Source organism: Heptranchias perlo, chromosome 21 (assembly GCF_035084215.1).
Source record: "Heptranchias perlo isolate sHepPer1 chromosome 21, sHepPer1.hap1, whole genome shotgun sequence".
In the NCBI taxonomy this organism is placed as follows: Eukaryota; Metazoa; Chordata; class Chondrichthyes; order Hexanchiformes; family Hexanchidae; genus Heptranchias; species Heptranchias perlo.
In genome coordinates this window covers 4,821,146-4,840,752 of record NC_090345.1, presented here as the reverse complement: position 1 = coordinate 4,840,752, position 19,607 = coordinate 4,821,146, and the positions used below count along the sequence as shown (strand labels likewise).

At 50.5% G+C, this 19,607-nt stretch overlaps 1 protein-coding gene across 1 annotated transcript in view; it reads right to left on the bottom strand.

Moving 5' to 3' along the window:
• dnmbp (dynamin binding protein) overlaps positions 1-19,039 on the bottom strand; it is an 88,133-nt gene extending 69,094 nt beyond the window's left edge. Inside the window, 1 exon segment of the mRNA XM_068002003.1 lies at positions 18,946-19,039. The gene's annotated coding sequence lies outside the window, so the exon portion shown is untranslated.
• Positions 19,040-19,607: the final 568 nt, after the last annotated feature.

Below are 19,607 nucleotides of genomic sequence, written 5' to 3'. Positions count from 1 at the left end.
ATTTACTAGAATGATACCCGGACTCCAAGGGTTAAATTACGAGGGGAGATCACAAAAACTAGGGTTGCACTCCCTGAAATTTAGAAAATTAAGGGGTGAAGTTTTCAAGATATTAAGGGGAACTGATAGGGTGGATAGAGAGAAACTATTTCCACTGGTTGGGGAGTCTAGGACTCGGGGACATCGCCTAAAAATTAGAGCCAGGACTTTCAGGAGTGAAGTTAGGAAACACTTCTACACACAAAGGGTGGTAGAAGTTTGGAACTCTCTTCCACAAACGGCAGTTGATGCTAGCTCAATTATTAATTTTAAATCTGGGATTGATAGATTTTTGTTAACCGAAGGTATTAAGGGATATGGGGATAAGGCAGGTACAAGGATTAGGTCACAGGTAAATCACAATCTCATTGAATGGCGGAACAGGCTCGAAGGGCTGAATGGCCTACTCCTGTCCTTAGTTCCCAGGAGACGGCTAATCGGACTCTTTCTCTACAACTAGTTTTCAAACTTGGGTGGGTGGGGGGTGTGGGGGTCCTGGAGCTCATCAGTTTTATGTATTGTTGATTTACGCGCATATTATTTCTGTTGCTGTACTGAAAATACTTTCTATGTGCTAAACCAACAACTTGCATTCAAACGGCGCCTATAACGTAGTAAACATCACAGGAGTGCAATGAGACAAAAATTAACACCGAGCCTCATAAGGAGATATTAGGACAGGTGACCAGAAGCTTGGTCAAAGGGGTAGATTTTAAGGAGGGACATAAAGGAGGAGAGAGAGGCGGAGAGGTTTCGGGAGGGAATTCCAGAGCTTAGGGCCAGGACAGCCGAAGGCACGGCCGCCAATGGTGGAGCGATTAAAATCGAGGATACGCAAGAGGCCAGAATTGGAGGAGCGCAGAGATCTCGGAGGGTTGTGGGGCTGGAGGAGGTTACAGAGATACGGAGGGGCGAGGCCGTGGAGGGATTTGAAAACAAGGATGAGAATTTTAAATTCGAGGCGTTCCCGGACCGGGAGCCAATGTAGGTCAGCGAGCACAGGGGTGATGGGTGAACGGGACTTGGTGCGAGTTAGGATACGGACAGCAGGGTTTATGGAGGATGGAAGATGGGAGGCCGGCCAGGAGAGCATTGGAATAGTCGAGTCTGGAGGTAACAAAGGCACGGATGAGGGTTTCAGCAGCAGATGAGCTGAGGCAGGGGCGGAGACGGGCGATGTTACGGAGGTGGAAGTAGGCGGTCTTGGTGATGGAGCAGATACGGGGTCAGAAGTTCAGCTCAGGGTCAAATAAAAGGCGATAGGGGTGAGGGGTGTTGGTGCGTAATGCCTGTCTGCCCCGTTTTGCCCACTGCAATCCACAATTCTAGGACGAGGTACAAAATCGTTTCTCATGTATAAAAACACGCAGGGAGTTGAGAAGATGAGTATAATTGATGGCGCAACACAGATCTAGTAAATGCCTTAGTGACGGCAGCCACAGTGGGCAGCATGCAGCGCTGGGAAGAGCAGAACAATGAACTGACTTTGGCAGTCCCGACATTAATTGGAGCCCTGACAGATCTCTCCAGACTGCCTTTCATCTGGCTTTCATTTTAAAGTGCAGGAAGGTTTATTAAACCAGTGCCGAATTATTCAGTGCTGCTCTTTTCTCGTGAACAATCGAAAGTTTCATCCACAGATTTTTCTCCCCCTCACGGACCGCGACAGAACTTGGCTTCGACGCTCTGCTTCCTCCCACTCGACAGTCCCAGTCCGCCATGAAAATGGGACATATTTTCCCCCTCTCCGATTCTCCTCCCCTCCCCTGTAGGCGCAGGCCCCTGACAGAGGGGATGTGCTCTCGGCCGCCCCTTCCCCCTCCCTTAACCTCTCCCGAGTGGCCAAAAGCCAGCCCAGGCAGCGAGCGTCAGTCGGCTATTCGACTGTGCAAGGCTTCGCATTCAAGCCCATTATCTCTCCCCCTGCCCCCAACACACACACACACACACACACACACACACACACACACACACTATCCAGCAAGTGTCACTGAGTAATGATCAAGAATAGGAAACTTGGCCAAATTCCCCCGCTCCCCACACAGCTCAGGGTCACTGGGGTTACTTGTACCAGGCCACAGCTGTCCTAGTTTAAGTCAGATCACTCCACACAGATTGGAGATTGAACCTGGGGCTTTACTAGTCTGTCTCTTTAGTTCCCTGCCCACTGAGCTGGAATGGGGACTTGGCATGAGCAGGTTTGGGCTCGGCTGTGATGCTTCCCCTGGTGGGAAAGCCCACCATAACTCAAGGAGCAGGTTCAGAGGCAACACATGGCTACTCGGTGAGACAACAGACGTCTGAAAGTGTACCCCAGCATCGCCACCAGACTACGGGAGGGACACTGGCTGATTTTATTCTTTCCCTAGCCCATCGGCACTCAGGGCAGTGCTAGACCAGAGACTGGAGCACAAATAAAGACCCACAATGAAAGGACATCTCTTTCACACAGCCGACCCACATTGTTTCACGCAACACGCAATCGTGAATCATCTCGACCCGCGTCACATGCACGAGGGTAACATGACGCTCGAGACTTCTGGCCTTCTCCCTCTCCGCCCACTGTGTCTGCACAGAAACAATTCAGGAGGATTCAAGAGTTCCGCTGATGGTTCATTCCTGGGCTCAGTGGGTGGGAACTCTCACCTCTGAGTCAGGAAGTCGTGGGTTCGAGGCCTGCTGTGGAGTTTTGAGCACAAAATCCAGGCTGACACTCCCAGTGCCAATACCGAGGGAGTGCTGCACTGTCGGAGGTGCCGTCTTTCGGATGAGACGTTAAACCGAGGCCCCGTCTGCCCTCTCAAGTGGATGTAAAAGATCCCACAGCCACTATTGGAAGAAGAGCAGGGGAGTTCTCCCCGGTGTCCTGGGGCCAATATTTATCCCTCAACCAACATCACTAAAAAACAGATTATCTGGTCATTATCACATTGCTGTTTGTGGGATCTTGCTGTGCGCAAATTGGCTGCCGTGTTTCCTACATTACAACACTTCAAAAAATAATTCATTGGTTGTAAAACGCGTTGGGATGTCCTGAGGTGGTGAAGGGTGCAGCACAAATGCAAGTTCTTTCTTTACTGCAAAAAATAAATCCCGTGCAGCTTTTTGAAGTATCAGTGTGCCCCCTGTTCTTTGTAGCCCTCACCGTGTGACCCCCTAGTGCCTGTACCTCTGTGTCTTTACTTGTGCACTAGTCTCTCTCTCTGTTGAGCTCATCCAAAATTGTGCTGTCCGTATCCTAACTCGCACCAAGTCCCGTTCTCCCATCACCCCCTGTACTCGCTGACCTACATTGGCTCCCAATCCGGCAACACCTCGATTTTAAAGTTCTCATCCTTGTGTTCAAATCCCTCCGTGGCCTCGCCCCCTCCCTATCTCTGTAACCTCCTCCAGCCCTACAACCCTCCGAGATCTCTGCACTCCTCCAATTCTTGCCTCTTGCACATCCCCGATTTTAATCTCTCCACCATTGGCGGCCGTGCCTTCAGCTGTCCTGGCCCTAAGCTCCGGAATTCCCTCCCTAAACCTCTCCGACTCTCCATCTCTCTCTCCTCTTTTAAGACGCTCCTTAAAACCTACCTCTTTGACCAAGTTTTTGGTCACCTGTCCCAATATCTCCTTATGTGGCTCGGAGTCAGATTTTTGTCTGATTTACGCTCCTGTGAAGTGCCCGGGGACATTTTCCTACGTTAAAGGCACTGTATAAATGCAGGTTGTTGTACAGTCTGTGTCTGTACCTGGGTAACTCGAAGCTGCCATTTCTTTGCGTTCCCGACAACAGCCCATAAATTAAACATCTCAGTCCCGGCTAGGCCTGCAGTCAAGCCCAGACCCAGCCCACGCACGGACAGGCCATTCTTTAGATCTGATACATTACGTCCTCGCAAATGAGAGAGTGACACAGTCTTACAAACATCACCTTCTCCCGACCCGCACTCCTCCTCACACCAGCTTCCTGTTGATGTCGCCAGGGCTGAATGTCAGCTTTCAAAACCAGTCATTTATGTTTCTACGATTAAAACTATTTTTTTCATCTTTATAAATATCATGTTCATTGAAGTGAAAGATGTCCCAGATGAATGGAATATTTTCCTACTTTATGCACACACTGTCCCATCAAACACTCCCAGGGCAGGAACAGCACGGGTTAGATACAGAGTAAAGCTCCCTCTACACTGTCCCATCAAACACTCCCAGGGCAGGAACAGCACGGGTTAGATACAGAGTAAAGCTCCCTCTACACTGTCCCATCAAACACTCCCAGGGCAGGTACAGCACGGGTTAGATACAGAGTAAAGCTCCCTCTACACTGTCCCATCAAACACTCCCAGGGCAGGTACAGCACGGGTTAGATACAGAGTAAAGCTCCCTCTACACTGTCCCATCAAACACTCCCAGGGCAGGTACAGCACGGGTTAGATACAGAGTAAAGCTCCCTCTGCACTGTCCCATCAAACACGCCCAGGGCAGGTACAGCACGGGTTAGATACAGAGTAAAGCTCCCTCTACACTGTCCCATCAAACACTCCCAGGGCAGGTACAGCACAGGTTAGATACAGAGTAAAGCTCCCCCTCCACTGTCCCATCAAACACGCCCAGGGCAGGTACAGCACGGGTTAGATACAGAGTAAAGCTCCCTCTACACTGTCCCATCAAACACGCCCAGGGCAGGTACAGCACGGGTTAGATACAGAGTAAAGCTCCCTCTACACTGTCCCATCAAACACTCCCAGGGCAGGTACAGCACAGGTTAGATACAGAGTAAAGCTCCCCCTACACTGTCCCATCAAACACGCCCAGGGCAGGTACAGCACGGATTAGATACAGAGTAAAGCTCCCTCTACACTGTCCCATCAAACACTCCCAGGGCAGGTACAGCACAGGTTAGATACAGAGTAAAGCTCCCTCTACACTGTCCCATCAAACACGCCCAGGGCAGGTACAGCACGGATTAGATACAGAGTAAAGCTCCCCCTACACTGTCCCATCAAACGCTCCCAGAGCAGGTACAGCACGGGTTAGATTCCAGCACAAGTCAGCGACTTTAGGATGGAAAGAGAAGGGTGTGGGTTGTGGAAGGGAGGGAGCATTGGTTCGGTGAGGAGTTGAACAATTTCGAGGTGCTGGGAAAGTAATGGTCGGGTTGGGTAGGTGCGTTGATTTCAACACAGTGAGAATGCAGGGAGGAGGTCAGGAGATTCGGAGCTTGGGAGGGGCAGGAGAAGAGAGAGTTGAGAGGGGGACTGAGCTGAGTCGTATTGAGAGAGACACGACAGGTTGCATTACAACAGGGACTAAATTTCAGAAAGTACTTCATTGGCCGTAAAGCACTTTGGGACGTCCTGAGGTCATGAAAGGCGTGATAGAAAAGCAAGTCCTTTCTTTAGGTGGCCAGAGGTTTACAAGACGATGGTGTCTCTTTAATCAAAGTCGACCACATTACCAGAGCGGAGAGGTTTGGTTCCAATAACTTTTCCCTCCATATTCCTCTGTGGTGTATTGTATTCTGATTTACCTTACTGTGCTCTGCCTTATCCTGTCCTGCCCTCCCGCACCCTACCCTGGCCCACTGCACTCCTCTGGCCCACCGTGCTGTGACATGCCATGCAGCAGTTCACATGCCTTTGGGCCTACGTACAATAGTCGTTTTGAATCCTGGATTTGCAGTACAATGCAGACAGCCCGGAGACTAACACCCAGCTGGATGTGCTGACTCAGTTTCCACTGGGCTGAGATCCAGCACTAAAGGCACCAGTGGTGGAGATCATGGCCGCTCTTTTCCTGCAGATTGCCCATTTCCATTTTTTTTTTGTTTTCTGACTTTGCCAAGAGTTAAACACCCAGAGAGTCTGGCAACTGATGAACCGTGAACAAACACTGCGGGCAATGCTCACAGGGCAACTGAGCCATGAACGCCACTTCCATGCTGACCTGTGTACAGTGACGAGCTCTGGGTCAGCAATCCCTGGTTACATGGAGTCTGCCCACTGGGTTTCACCGAGCATCCGTTACTCTCCAGCGAGGAGTGGGGACCCTGGCTCGTTTTGTTCCCCCTGCCCAGGGCAGGCTGAGGCTAACTGTAGACACCCTCCCCCATCCCTGGCTGAAGCAGCTGACCACGATCTCTGAAGGAGAGGCTCGTACTGACAAATGCCCGCGATTATCGCTCCTCCCTCTAGAAACGGGCGAGTGTGGCCTCCTCTCCAGCCCCAGACTGTGTATCAGAATTATTCCATCTTTGCCTGGTGCAATGTACTGGAACCTTGATACACTGTGTCACTGAGAAATGGCTTCAAGAGGTAGAAAGATCTTAGCTCTGAAAAATCAGGATGTAGAGTCAGTGTGGGTGGAACTAAGAAATAACAAGGGGAAGAAAACACTGGTGGGAGTAGTTTATAGGCCCCCAGACAGTAGTTATATTGTTGGAAATTAGAGGAGCTTGATACAAGGGTGATGCAATCATCATGGGGGACTTTAATCTTCAAATAAACTGGGCAAACCAAATTGGCAAAAATAGTTTGGAGGACGAGTTCACGGAATGCATTCAAGACAGTTTGCTAGAACAATATGTCGTGGAACCAACTAGGGGACAGGCTATTTTAGAAGTAGTATTGTGTAATGCGACAGGATTAATTAGTAATCATAATAAAGGATCCTCTGGGGAAGAGTGATCATAACATGATAGAATGCCATATTGAGTTTGAGAGCGATGTAGTTAAGTCTGAAACTAGGGTCTTAAATTTAAACAAAGCCAATTACGTAGCTATGAGGAGCCAGTTGGCTAAGGTAGATTGGGAAATTAGATTAAAAGATATGATGGTAGATAAGCAATGATGAACATTTAAAGGAATAATTCATAATTCTCAACAAATATACATTCCCTTGAGGAATAAAAATGCCACAGAAAAAGTGATCCAACCATGGCTAACTAGAGAAGTTAAGGATAGTATTAGATTAAAAGATGTTTACAATGTTGCTAAAAATAGTAAGCCTGAGGATTGAGAGGGTTTTCGAAATCAGCAAAGGATGACTAAGAAATTGATAAAGAGGGAGAAAATTGAATATGAGATTAAACTAAAAATAAATGTAAAAACAGATTGTAGGAGCTTCTACAAATATATAAAAAGGAAGAGATTAGTGAAAGTAAACGTGGGTCCCTTAGAGGCAGAAACAGGAGAAATTATAATGGGGAATAAGGAAATGGCAGAGACGTTAAACAAATATTTTATATCTGTCTTCAAATAGAAGACACAAAAAAATATCGGAAATGTGGGGAACCACAGGTTTAACGAGATTGAGGAACTTAAAGTAATTAAGATTAGTAAAGAAAAAGTACTGGAGAAATTAATGGGACTAAAAGCCGACAAATCCCCTGGACCTGATGGCCTACATCCTAGAGTTTTAAAAGAGGCTGAAGAGATTGTGGATGCATTGGTTTTGACCTTCCAGAATTCCCTAGATTCTAGAACGGTCCCAATGGATTGGGGGAAATGTGAAATTATCCACTTTGGTAGGAAGAATAGAAAAGCAGAATTTTTTTTTAAAAGGTGGGAGACTAAGAAATGTTGGTATGCAGAGGGATTTGGGTGTCCTTGTACACGAATCACAGAAAGTTAACACGTACAGCAAGCAATTAAGAAGGCAAATGGCATGTTAGCCTTTATTGCAAGGGGGTTGGAGTATAGGAGTAGGCCATACGGCCCCACTAGATTGATTCCTGGGATGAGAGGGTTGTCCTGTGAGGAGAGATTGTGTAGAACAGGCCTTTACATCTCTTTGAAACACATAAGATTCTGAGGGGGCTTGACAGGGTAGGTGCTGCGAGGTTGTTTCCCCCGGCTGGAGAGTCTAGAACTAGGGGGCATAGTCTCAGGATAAGGGGTCGGCCATTTAGGACCGAGATGAGGAGGAATTTCTTCACTCAGAGGGTTGTGAATCTTTGGAATTCTCTACCCCAGAGGGCTGTGGATGCTCAGTCGTTGAGTATATTCAAGGCTGAGATAGATAGATTTTTGGACTCTAGGGGAATCAAGGGATATGGGGATGGGGCGGGAAAGTGGAGTTGAGATAGAAGATCAGCCATGATCTTATTGAATGGCGGAGCAGACTCGAGGGGTCGTATGGCCTACTCCTGCTCCTATTTCTTATGTTCTTACCTTCTTAAAGAACTTGCATTTATACAGCGCCTTTCATTACAAGGGTCGAGGTGATGGGTGAGTGGGATTTAGTACGAGGGTCGAGGTGATGGGTGAGTGGGACTTAGTACGAGGGTCGAGGTGATGAGTGAGTGGGACTTAGTACGAGGGTCGAGGTGATGAGTGAGTGGGATTTAGTACGAGAGTCGAGGTGATGAGTGAGTGGGATTTAGTACGAGGGTCGAGGTGATGGGTGAGTGGGACTTAGTACGAGGGTCGAGGTGATGAGTGAGTGGGACTTAGTACGAGGGTCGAGGTGATGGGTGAGTGGGACTTAGTACGAGGGTCGAGGTGATGGGTGAGTGGGACTTAGTACGAGGGTCGAGGTGATGGGTGAGTGGGACTTAGTACGAGGGTCGAGGTGATGGGTGAGTGGGACTTAGTACGAGGGTCGAGGTGATGAGTGAGTGGGACTTAGTACGAGGGTCGAGGTGATGGGTGAGTGGGATTTAGTACGAGGGTCGAGGTGATGGGTGAGTGGGACTTAGTACGAGGGTCGAGGTGATGGGTGAGTGGGATTTAGTACGAGGGTCGAGGTGATGGGTGAGTGGGATTTAGTACGAGGGTCGAGGTGATGAGTGAGTGGGATTTAGTACGAGGGTCGAGGTGATGGGTGAGTGGGACTTAGTACGAGGGTCGAGGTGATGGGTGAGTGGGATTTAGTACGAGGGTCGAGGTGATGGGTGAGTGGGATTTAGTACGAGGGTCGAGGTGATGGGTGAGTGGGATTTAGTACGAGGGTCGAGGTGATGAGTGAGTGGGATTTAGTACGAGGGTCGAGGTGATGGGTGAGTGGGATTTAGTACGAGGGTCGAGGTGATGGGTGAGTGGGATTTAGTACGAGGGTCGAGGTGATGGGTGAGTGGGATTTAGTACGAGGGTCGAGGTGATGAGTGAGTGGGATTTAGTACGAGGGTCGAGGTGATGGGTGAGTGGGATTTAGTACGAGGGTCGAGGTGATGGGTGAGTGGGATTTAGTACGAGGGTCGAGGTGATGAGTGAGTGGGACTTAGTACGAGGGTCGAGGTGATGGGTGAGTGGGATTTAGTACGAGGGTCGAGGTGATGGGTGAGTGGGATTTAGTACGAGGGTCGAGGTGATGGGTGAGTGGGACTTAGTACGAGGGTCGAGGTGATGGGTGAGTGGGACTTAGTACGAGTGTCGAGATGATGGGTGAGTGGGACTTAGTACGAGGGTCGAGGTGATGAGTGAGTGGGATTTAGTACGAGGGTCGAGGTGATGAGTGAGTGGGACTTAGTACGAGGGTCGAGGTGATGAGTGAGTGGGATTTAGTACGAGGGTCGAGGTGATGAGTGAGTGGGATTTAGTACGAGGGTCGAGGTGATGAGTGAGTGGGATTTAGTACGAGGGTCGAGGTGATGAGTGAGTGGGACTTAGTACGAGGGTCGAGGTGATGGGTGAGTGGGACTTAGTACGAGGGTCGAGGTGATGGGTGAGTGGGACTTAGTACGAGGGTCGAGGTGATGGGTGAGTGGGATTTAGTACGAGGGTCGAGGTGATGGGTGAGTGGGACTTAGTACGAGGGTCGAGGTGATGAGTGAGTGGGATTTAGTACGAGGGTCGAGGTGATGGGTGAGTGGGACTTAGTACGAGGGACGAGGTGATGGGTGAGTGGGACTTAGTACGAGGGTCGAGGTGATGAGTGAGTGGGATTTAGTACGAGGGACGAGGTGATGGGTGAGTGGGACTTAGTACGAGGGACGAGGTGATGGGTGAGTGGGATTTAGTACGAGGGACGAGGTGATGGGTGAGTGGGACTTAGTACGAGGGACGAGGTGATGGGTGAGTGGGATTTAGTACGAGGGTCGAGGTGATGAGTGAGTGGGACTTAGTACGAGGGTCGATGTGATGGGTGAGTGGGACTTAGTACGAGGGTCGAGGTGATGGGTGAGTGGGATTTAGTACGAGGGTCGAGGTGATGAGTGAGTGGGATTTAGTACGAGGGTCGAGGTGATGGGTGAGTGGGACTTAGTACGAGGGTCGAGGTGATGGGTGAGTGGGATTTAGTACGAGGGTCGAGGTGATGAGTGAGTGGGATTTAGTACGAGGGTCGAGGTGATGGGTGAGTGGGACTTAGTACGAGGGTCGAAGTGATGGGTGAGTGGGATTTAGTACGAGGGTTGAGGTGATGAGTGAGTGGGACTTAGTACGAGGGTCGAGGTGATGGGTGAGTGGGACTTAGTACGAGGGTCGAGGTGATGAGTGAGTGGGACTTAGTACGAGGGTCGAGGTGATGAGTGAGTGGGATTTAGTACGAGGGTCGAGGTGATGAGTGAGTGGGACTTAGTACGAGGGTCGAGGTGATGAGTGAGTGGGACTTAGTACGAGGGTCGAGGTGATGAGTGAGTGGGATTTAGTACGAGGGTCGAGGTGATGGGTGAGTGGGACTTAGTACGAGGGTCGAGGTGATGGGTGAGTGGGACTTAGTACGAGGGTCGAGGTGATGAGTGAGTGGGACTTAGTACGAGGGTCGAGGTGATGGGTGAGTGGGACTTAGTACGAGGGTCGAGGTGATGAGTGAGTGGGACTTAGTACGAGGGTCGAGGTGATGGGTGAGTGGGACTTAGTACGAGGGTCGAGGTGATGAGTGAGTGGGATTTAGTACGAGGGTCGAGGTGATGAGTGAGTGGGATTTAGTACGAGGGTCGAGGTGATGGGTGAGTGGGATTTAGTACGAGGGTCGAGGTGATGGGTGAGTGGGACTTAGTACGAGGGTCGAGGTGATGAGTGAGTGGGATTTAGTACGAGGGTCGAGGTGATGAGTGAGTGGGATTTAGTACGAGGGTCGAGGTGATGGGTGAGTGGGATTTAGTACGAGGGTCGAGGTGATGAGTGAGTGGGATTTAGTACGAGGGTCGAGGTGATGAGTGAGTGGGATTTAGTACGAGGGTCGAGGTGATGAGTGAGTGGGATTTAGTACGAGGGTCGAGGTGATGGGTGAGTGGGATTTAGTACGAGGGTCGAGGTGATGAGTGAGTGGGACTTAGTACGAGGGTCGAGGTGATGAGTGAGTGGGATTTAGTACGAGGGTCGAGGTGATGGGTGAGTGGGATTTAGTACGAGGGTCGAGGTGATGAGTGAGTGGGATTTAGTACGAGGGTCGAGGTGATGAGTGAGTGGGATTTAGTACGAGGGTCGAGGTGATGGGTGAGTGGGACTTAGTACGAGGGTCGAGGTGATGGGTGAGTGGGACTTAGTACGAGGGTCGAGGTGATGGGTGAGTGGGATTTAGTACGAGGGTCGAGGTGATGAGTGAGTGGGACTTAGTACGAGGGTCGAGGTGATGGGTGATTGGGATTTAGTACGAGGGTCGAGGTGATGAGTGAGTGGGATTTAGTACGAGGGTCGAGGTGATGAGTGAGTGGGATTTAGTACGAGGGTCGAGGTGATGGGTGAGTGGGACTTAGTACGAGGGTCGAGGTGATGGGTGAGTGGGACTTAGTACGAGGGTCGAGGTGATGGGTGAGTGGGATTTAGTACGAGGGTCGAGGTGATGAGTGAGTGGGACTTAGTACGAGGGTCGAGGTGATGGGTGATTGGGATTTAGTACGAGGGTCGAGGTGATGAGTGAGTGGGATTTAGTACGAGGGTCGAGGTGATGAGTGAGTGGGACTTAGTACGAGGGTCGAGGTGATGGGTGAGTGGGATTTAGTACGAGGGTCGAGGTGATGAGTGAGTGGGATTTAGTACGAGGGTCGAGGTGATGAGTGAGTGGGATTTAGTACGAGGGTCGAGGTGATGAGTGAGTGGGATTTAGTACGAGGGTCGAGGTGATGAGTGAGTGGGATTTAGTACGAGGGTCGAGGTGATGGGTGAGTGGGACTTAGTACGAGGGTCGAGGTGATGGGTGAGTGGGACTTAGTACGAGGGTCGAGGTGATGAGTGAGTGGGATTTAGTACGAGGGTCGAGGTGATGGGTGAGTGGGACTTAGTACGAGGGTCGAGGTGATGGGTGAGTGGGACTTAGTACGAGGGTCGAGGTGATGAGTGAGTGGGATTTAGTACGAGGGTCGAGGTGATGGGTGAGTGGGACTTAGTACGAGGGTCGAGGTGATGAGTGAGTGGGATTTAGTACGAGGGTCGAGGTGATGAGTGAGTGGGATTTAGTACGAGGGTCGAGGTGATGGGTGAGTGGGATTTAGTACGAGGGTCGAGGTGATGGGTGAGTGGGACTTAGTACGAGGGTCGAGGTGATGAGTGAGTGGGACTTAGTACGAGGGTCGAGGTGATGGGTGAGTGGGATTTAGTACGAGGGTCGAGGTGATGAGTGAGTGGGATTTAGTACGAGGGTCGAGGTGATGAGTGAGTGGGATTTAGTACGAGGGTCGAGGTGATGAGTGAGTGGGACTTAGTACGAGGGTCGAGGTGATGGGTGAGTGGGACTTAGTACGAGGGTCGAGGTGATGGGTGAGTGGGATTTAGTACGAGGGTCGAGGTGATGAGTGAGTGGGATTTAGTACGAGGGTCGAGGTGATGAGTGAGTGGGATTTAGTACGAGGGTCGAGGTGATGAGTGAGTGGGATTTAGTACGAGAGTCGAGGTGATGGGTGAGTGGGACTTAGTACGAGGGTCGAGGTGATGAGTGAGTGGGACTTAGTACGAGAGTCGAGGTGATGGGTGAGTGGGACTTAGTACGAGGGTCGAGGTGATGGGTGAGTGGGATTTAGTACGAGGGTCGAGGTGATGAGTGAGTGGGATTTAGTACGAGGGTCGAGGTGATGAGTGAGTGGGATTTAGTACGAGGGTCGAGGTGATGGGTGAGTGGGACTTAGTACGAGGGTCGAGGTGATGAGTGAGTGGGATTTAGTACGAGAGTCGAGGTGATGGGTGAGTGGGACTTAGTACGAGGGTCGAGGTGATGAGTGAGTGGGATTTAGTACGAGAGTCGAGGTGATGGGTGAGTGGGACTTAGTACGAGGGTCGAGGTGATGGGTGAGTGGGATTTAGTACGAGGGTCGAGGTGATGAGTGAGTGGGATTTAGTACGAGGGTCGAGGTGATGAGTGAGTGGGATTTAGTACGAGGGTCGAGGTGATGGGTTCGTGGGATTTAGTACGAGGGTCGAGGTGATGGGTGAGTGGGATTTAGTACGAGGGTCGAGGTGATGGGTGAGTGGGATTTAGTACGAGGGTCGAGGTGATGGGTGAGTGGGACTTAGTACGAGGGTCGAGGTGATGAGTGAGTGGGATTTAGTACGAGGGTCGAGGTGATGAGTGAGTGGGACTTAGTACGAGGGTCGAGGTGATGAGTGAGTGGGATTTAGTACGAGGGTCGAGGTGATGGGTTAGTGGGATTTAGTACGAGGGTCGAGGTGATGAGTGAGTGGGACTTAGTACGAGGGTCGAGGTGATGAGTGAGTGGGATTTAGTACGAGGGTCGAGGTGATGGGTGAGTGGGATTTAGTACGAGGGTCGAGGTGATGAGTGAGTGGGATTTAGTACGAGGGTCGAGGTGATGAGTGAGTGGGATTTAGTACGAGGGTCGAGGTGATGAGTGAGTGGGACTTCGTACGAGGGTCGAGGTGATGAGTGAGTGGGACTTAGTACGAGGGTCGAGGTGATGGGTGAGTGGGATTTAGTACGAGGGTCGAGGTGATGAGTGAGTGGGATTTAGTACGAGGGTCGAGGTGATGGGTGAGTGGGATTTAGTACGAGGGTCGAGGTGATGGGTGAGTGGGATTTAGTACGAGGGTCGAGGTGATGGGTGAGTGGGACTTAGTACGAGGGTCGAGGTGATGGGTGAGTGGGACTTAGTACGAGGGTCGAGGTGATGAGTGAGTGGGATTTAGTACGAGGGTCGAGGTGATGAGTGAGTGGGATTTAGTACGAGGGTCGAGGTGATGAGTGAGTGGGACTTAGTACGAGGGTCGAGGTGATGAGTGAGTGGGATTTAGTACGAGGGTCGAGGTGATGGGTGAGTGGGATTTAGTACGAGGGTCGAGGTGATGGGTGAGTGGGATTTAGTACGAGGGTCGAGGTGATGGGTGAGTGGGACTTAGTACGAGGGTCGAGGTGATGGGTGAGTGGGACTTAGTACGAGGGTCGAGGTGATGAGTGAGTGGGATTTAGTACGAGGGTCGAGGTGATGAGTGAGTGGGATTTAGTACGAGGGTCGAGGTGATGAGTGAGTGGGATTTAGTACGAGGGTCGAGGTGATGAGTGAGTGGGATTTAGTACGAGGGTCGAGGTGATGAGTGAGTGGGATTTAGTACGAGGGTCGAGGTGATGGGTGAGTGGGACTTAGTACGAGGGTCGAGGTGATGAGTGAGTGGGATTTAGTACGAGGGTCGAGGTGATGGGTGAGTGGGACTTAGTACGAGGGTCGAGGTGATGAGTGAGTGGGATTTAGTACGAGGGTCGAAGTTTATGGAATGTTGGTCTTTACCTCAATGCAAAAGTGAAGAAGTGATGCTTCAGTTGTACAAAGCTTTGGTCAGACCCCCTCTGGACCCCTACTGCGTTCAGTTATGGATATGAGGGGATACAGCACAGATTCACCAGAATGATATTAGGGCTTAAAGGGTTAAATTACAAGGACAGGTTGCATAAATTTGGTTTGTATTTGTTCGAGTTTAGAAGTTGAGGGGTGATCTAATTGATGTCTTCGATAGGGTTGATGCAGAGAAAGTCTTTCCTCTGGTGAGGGAATCCAGAACAAGGGGGCCTAATGTTAAAATTCGAGCCAGGCCGTTCAGGAGTGAAACCAGGAAGCACTTTTTCCACACAAAAGTGTGATAGAAATCTGGAACTCTCTCCCCCAAAACTGTGGATGCTGGGGGTCAATTGAAACTTTCAAAACAGGGATATGGAGCAATGGCAGTTAAATGGGGTTGAGGCACAGATCAGTCATGATCTAATTGAATGGTGGAACAGGTTTGAGGGGCTGAATGGCCTCCTCCTTTTCCTATAATGTATTATATATTTCTCAACAATGGGCTGTAAAAGCCCATGTGAAGCTATCACATTAAGTATAAAAGCCCTGTTCAGTTTGGCTCCAATCCAGTACCCTTCTCCTTTACACTTCATTAGCCTGCAGATGGTGAGCTGCTGCACAGACATTACACCATCACTGGGACTTTGGTAAATTGCAAGGTGGATTTGTGAGGTTTTTATACCACATTCACTTTAACTTTGAAAAACACCCTGCAATGTAATTACAGATTCAGTCCTAAACCTGGGTTGTGTCTGAAGGCTATTTTGAGCTTAACATTACGGGTGGATACAGGCCTGTGACAGGCTAGTACTGGGGTACAGCACTAGTGGGTCCAGGCCTGTCACTGTATAACATGGGTACAGTACTGGTGGGTCCAGGTCTGTCACTGTATAACACGGGTACAGTACTGGTGGGTCCAGGTCTGTCACTGTATAACACTGGGGTACAGTACTGGTGGGGACAGGTCTGTCACTGTATAACTCTGGGGTACAGTACGGTGGGTCCAGGCCTGTCACTGTATAACTCTGGGGTACAGTACGGTGGGTCCAGGTCTGTCACTGTATAACTCTGGGGTACAGTACTGGTGGGTCCAGGTCTGTCACTGTATAACTCTGGGGTAGAGTATGGGTGGGTCCAGGCCTGTCACTGGTGAGTGTTGTTTGAGATGATGAATTAATGGCACTGCATTGTATTGGTTGGATAATTCCCAGTATGTGCTGAAATATGCCCAGTGATATGTCATTAACGACATGCATTTTACAAGAATATTATTGGTACTTTCTATTATTAAAATGTCTTGCAAATCCGGGGCCTGTGCTAATTCCAGCTCAGATTAACGGGTGAAAATCTCTTCTAACTGTTGGAAGGAGCCTGTGTGAAATTAGTTTGGCAATCTCGATGCAGCCCGAGCAACATGAACCCCCGGTACAAAAGTGTCAATAATTTGGACAGAGAACTGAAAAAATGTAGAACTGGTACCGCACGGTGGCAAAACACTGTTGGGACAGTTACTCTGTATCCAATCCGTGCTGTACCTGCCCTGGGAGTGTTTGATGGGACAGTGTAGAGGGAGCTTTACTCTGTATCCAATTCGTGCTGTACCTGCCCTGGGAGTGTTTGACGGGACAGTGTAGAGGGAGCTTTACTCTGTATCTAACCCGTGCTGTACCTGCCCTGGGAGTGTCTGATGGGACAGTGTAGAGGGAGCTTTACTCTGTATCTAATCCGTGCTGTACCTGCCCTGGGAGTGTTTGACGGGACAGTGTAGAGGGAGCTTTACTCTGTATCTAACCCGTGCTGTACCTGCCCTGGGAGTGTCTGATGGGACAGTGTAGAGGGAGCTTTACTCTGTATCTAATCCGTGCTGTACCTGCCCTGGGAGTGTTTGACGGGACAGTGTAGAGGGAGCTTTACTCTGTATCTAACCCGTGCTGTACCTGTCCTGGGAGTGACTGATGGGACAGTGTAGAGGGAGCTTTACTCTGTATCTAACCCGTGCTGTACCTGTCCTGGGAGTGACTGATGGGACAGTGTAGAGGGAGCTTTACTCTGTATCTAACCCGTGCTGTACCTGCCCTGGGAGTGTTTGATGGGACAGTGTGGAGGGAGCTTTACTCTGTATCCAATCCGTGCTGTACCTGCCCTGGGAGTGTTTGACGCTGACACTGACTGCCCAAATTGGAAAGTGTTCCATTCGCAGCATTAAACAACCTGCCTGTGATGAGCACAAATGCATTATAAAAGTTTTAAAATGATCCACCACAATATTCGGGAGGAGGGAAAATACAGCGGGGGAGGGGCGATACGATCAGGCTGTTTGTTTGTACCTCCACGTCCAAGAACTCATTTGCAGTTTTATAAGACGTTTGCTTTTGGAATGGGGAATGGGGTGGACCATGAATCATTTTAGAACTTCTTTCCAAGTTTATCTGTGCCCCCACCCCTTGGCTCAAATTACAAGTATTGGACAGGGCTAAACAGAGAGACCATGGATTCGATTCCCAGTCTGTGCTGAGTTGACTGACTGCGCCTGGACTGACCACGGCCGGAATGGCGGTGGGGGTGCGAGCACGCGTGTTAACACTGGGAGGGGGCGGGATCTGGCTCTGCTGTGATGCCACACGTGGTTGAATAGCCTGCCTACATGGACGAGCCCTGGCTGGACTGGCTGTGGCCGGACTGACAGTGGAGGTGTGAGTGCACATGTTAACACGGCGAGGGGGCGGGATCTGGCTTTGCCGTGATGCCACACGTGGTTGAACAGCCCGCCTCCATTCACTGCCCAGGTTTCACACAAGACGACTTTTCAGCATGTGATGCCCCTGGACCCATCTCCCACGGCCACCGGCATCTTCCTGGGGGTGGGGGTTAAAGAGTTAGGGTGAAAGGTGTGGAGAAAATATCAGGAGGTAAAAAAAGGCTCAATATTAAAAATTTTCGAGCACAATTACAATCTGCAGTGCATCAACGACAGATTGCCAGGGCGACAGACCGCCCACAGGGACCCCGCCAAGTTTACATACCCAGGGGATCGAGCTCCTCCACCCACTCATCACTAACACGCACTGGCCAGCAAGTCATTCGAGGTTAGGACCCAGGGAGGCCCCTGGACCCAGTACATGGACATATTACACTCTTGTAACCCGCTGATTGTTCAGGAATTTCAAGCTCGCAAATCAGAATTTCTTGATAACACTGACCCTTTAAGAGTTCCTGCTTCTTGGGGGGGGGGGGGTCTCTGAATTTCTCAGTGACATAAAATTCCTTGTTGTTTCTGACCTTGTGTCAATGATTGCTGCAGAATATTTATCTCATCATTTACAACAAGAAGCAAACTCTACTTGCAACAGACTTTTCCCTCCCTCTCTCCACTTCTGTCCCCTCTTTTCATGAAGGTGCTGATTTCTTGCTGGGGTACGGGTTCCACCAGCACTGCGCACCCTCGGCACAGTTGGCCATTCTTCACGTGTGAGTGCCAATCGGCTATTGAACCACGGGGGGTATCACAACCGCTCCATGTCCTGTCCAGACCCGGGGATCCACACGTCTGCACTTTGCAGGAGTCACTTGAACAAGGGATCGGAAACAGAGACAGGAACGCCGGCTGACTTCCACCAGCCCTCCTCAAAACCTCAGAGGCACTGAGGCCAAATGGTGGAGACCATCCCCCCAACCTCCCACCCCGATGAAGGGGAAAACCCAGGACCCTCCTGGCCAAACCTGCTCAACACAACACTGGACAATTACAGGAGGAGCATCCATTAACAATTTCAATCTCATTAAAGACATTTAAAAATATTTGGTTCCTTCAGGCTATATAACGAGCTGGATGATCAGCAGAACGGAAATGAAATTAAGTTACAAAGAATCATTGACACTGCAACAATCTAAAAAAACATTAGGACACTTCCCCCCCCCCCCCCCACCAAAAAAAAAATCAACCATAAATCGGAGACCGGAGATAAGAATAGAAGTGGGATTTATAAGACGACTGCAACGGTCTCCTCTCCCCCTCACACCAGCCCCCCCACCCAACAATAAACAGACTCTGGGGTTTATACAGGGATACACCTCACCACCACCTCCTTGATCACTGACAGCACAGCAGTGTTAGGGAGGGATTCACGCGGCTGTTGGGAATATTTGCCCCCCACCCCCGGGGAAGGGGGGGGGCTGGGTGGGCACCCCCTGGGGAGGGAGGGGGGGGGGCTGGGTGGGCACCCCCTGGGGAGGGGGGGGGGATTTTGCCATTTCCTTACCTGGGCTGTAGCTCAGCAGGGAGAGGGGGGGGAATCCCGTGGGTTTGCTACATTCGCCAGTGGAACGTTGATACATTCCCTGCCCGTCAGTTACATTGTGTCAGTCTCAGTGCGTCATGACGTCAGCGCGCAATCCCAGGGGCCTCACCATAATAGGAGTGAGAGGGGGGGGGGGGAAGGGGGCGTGGCTCGGGCTGGGGCTGTCCGCGGCAGTTCCTGACAGTTTTAATTGTTGCCATGGAAACCCTGCACTTGTACTCAGAGAGAGAAAAATAGACTCATCAATATTAATAATCCCCCCCCCACTCCCACCCAGGGGCTGGAGTCATACCCGGCACACAGGAAGATGGTGGTGGTTGTTGGAGGCCAATCATCTCAGCCCCAGGACATTGCTGCAGGAGTTCCTCAGGGCAGTGTCTGAGGCCCAACCATCTTCAGCTGCTTCATCAATGACCTTCCCTCCATCATAAGGTCAGAAATGGGGATGTTCGCTGATGATTGCACAGTGTTCAGTTCCATTCGCAACCACTCAGATAATGAAGCAGTCCGAGCCCGTATGCAGCAAGACCTGGACAACATCCAGGCTTGGGCTCGTAAATGGCAAGTAACATTCACGCCAGACAAGTGCCAGGCAATGACCATCTCCAACAAGAGAGAGTCTA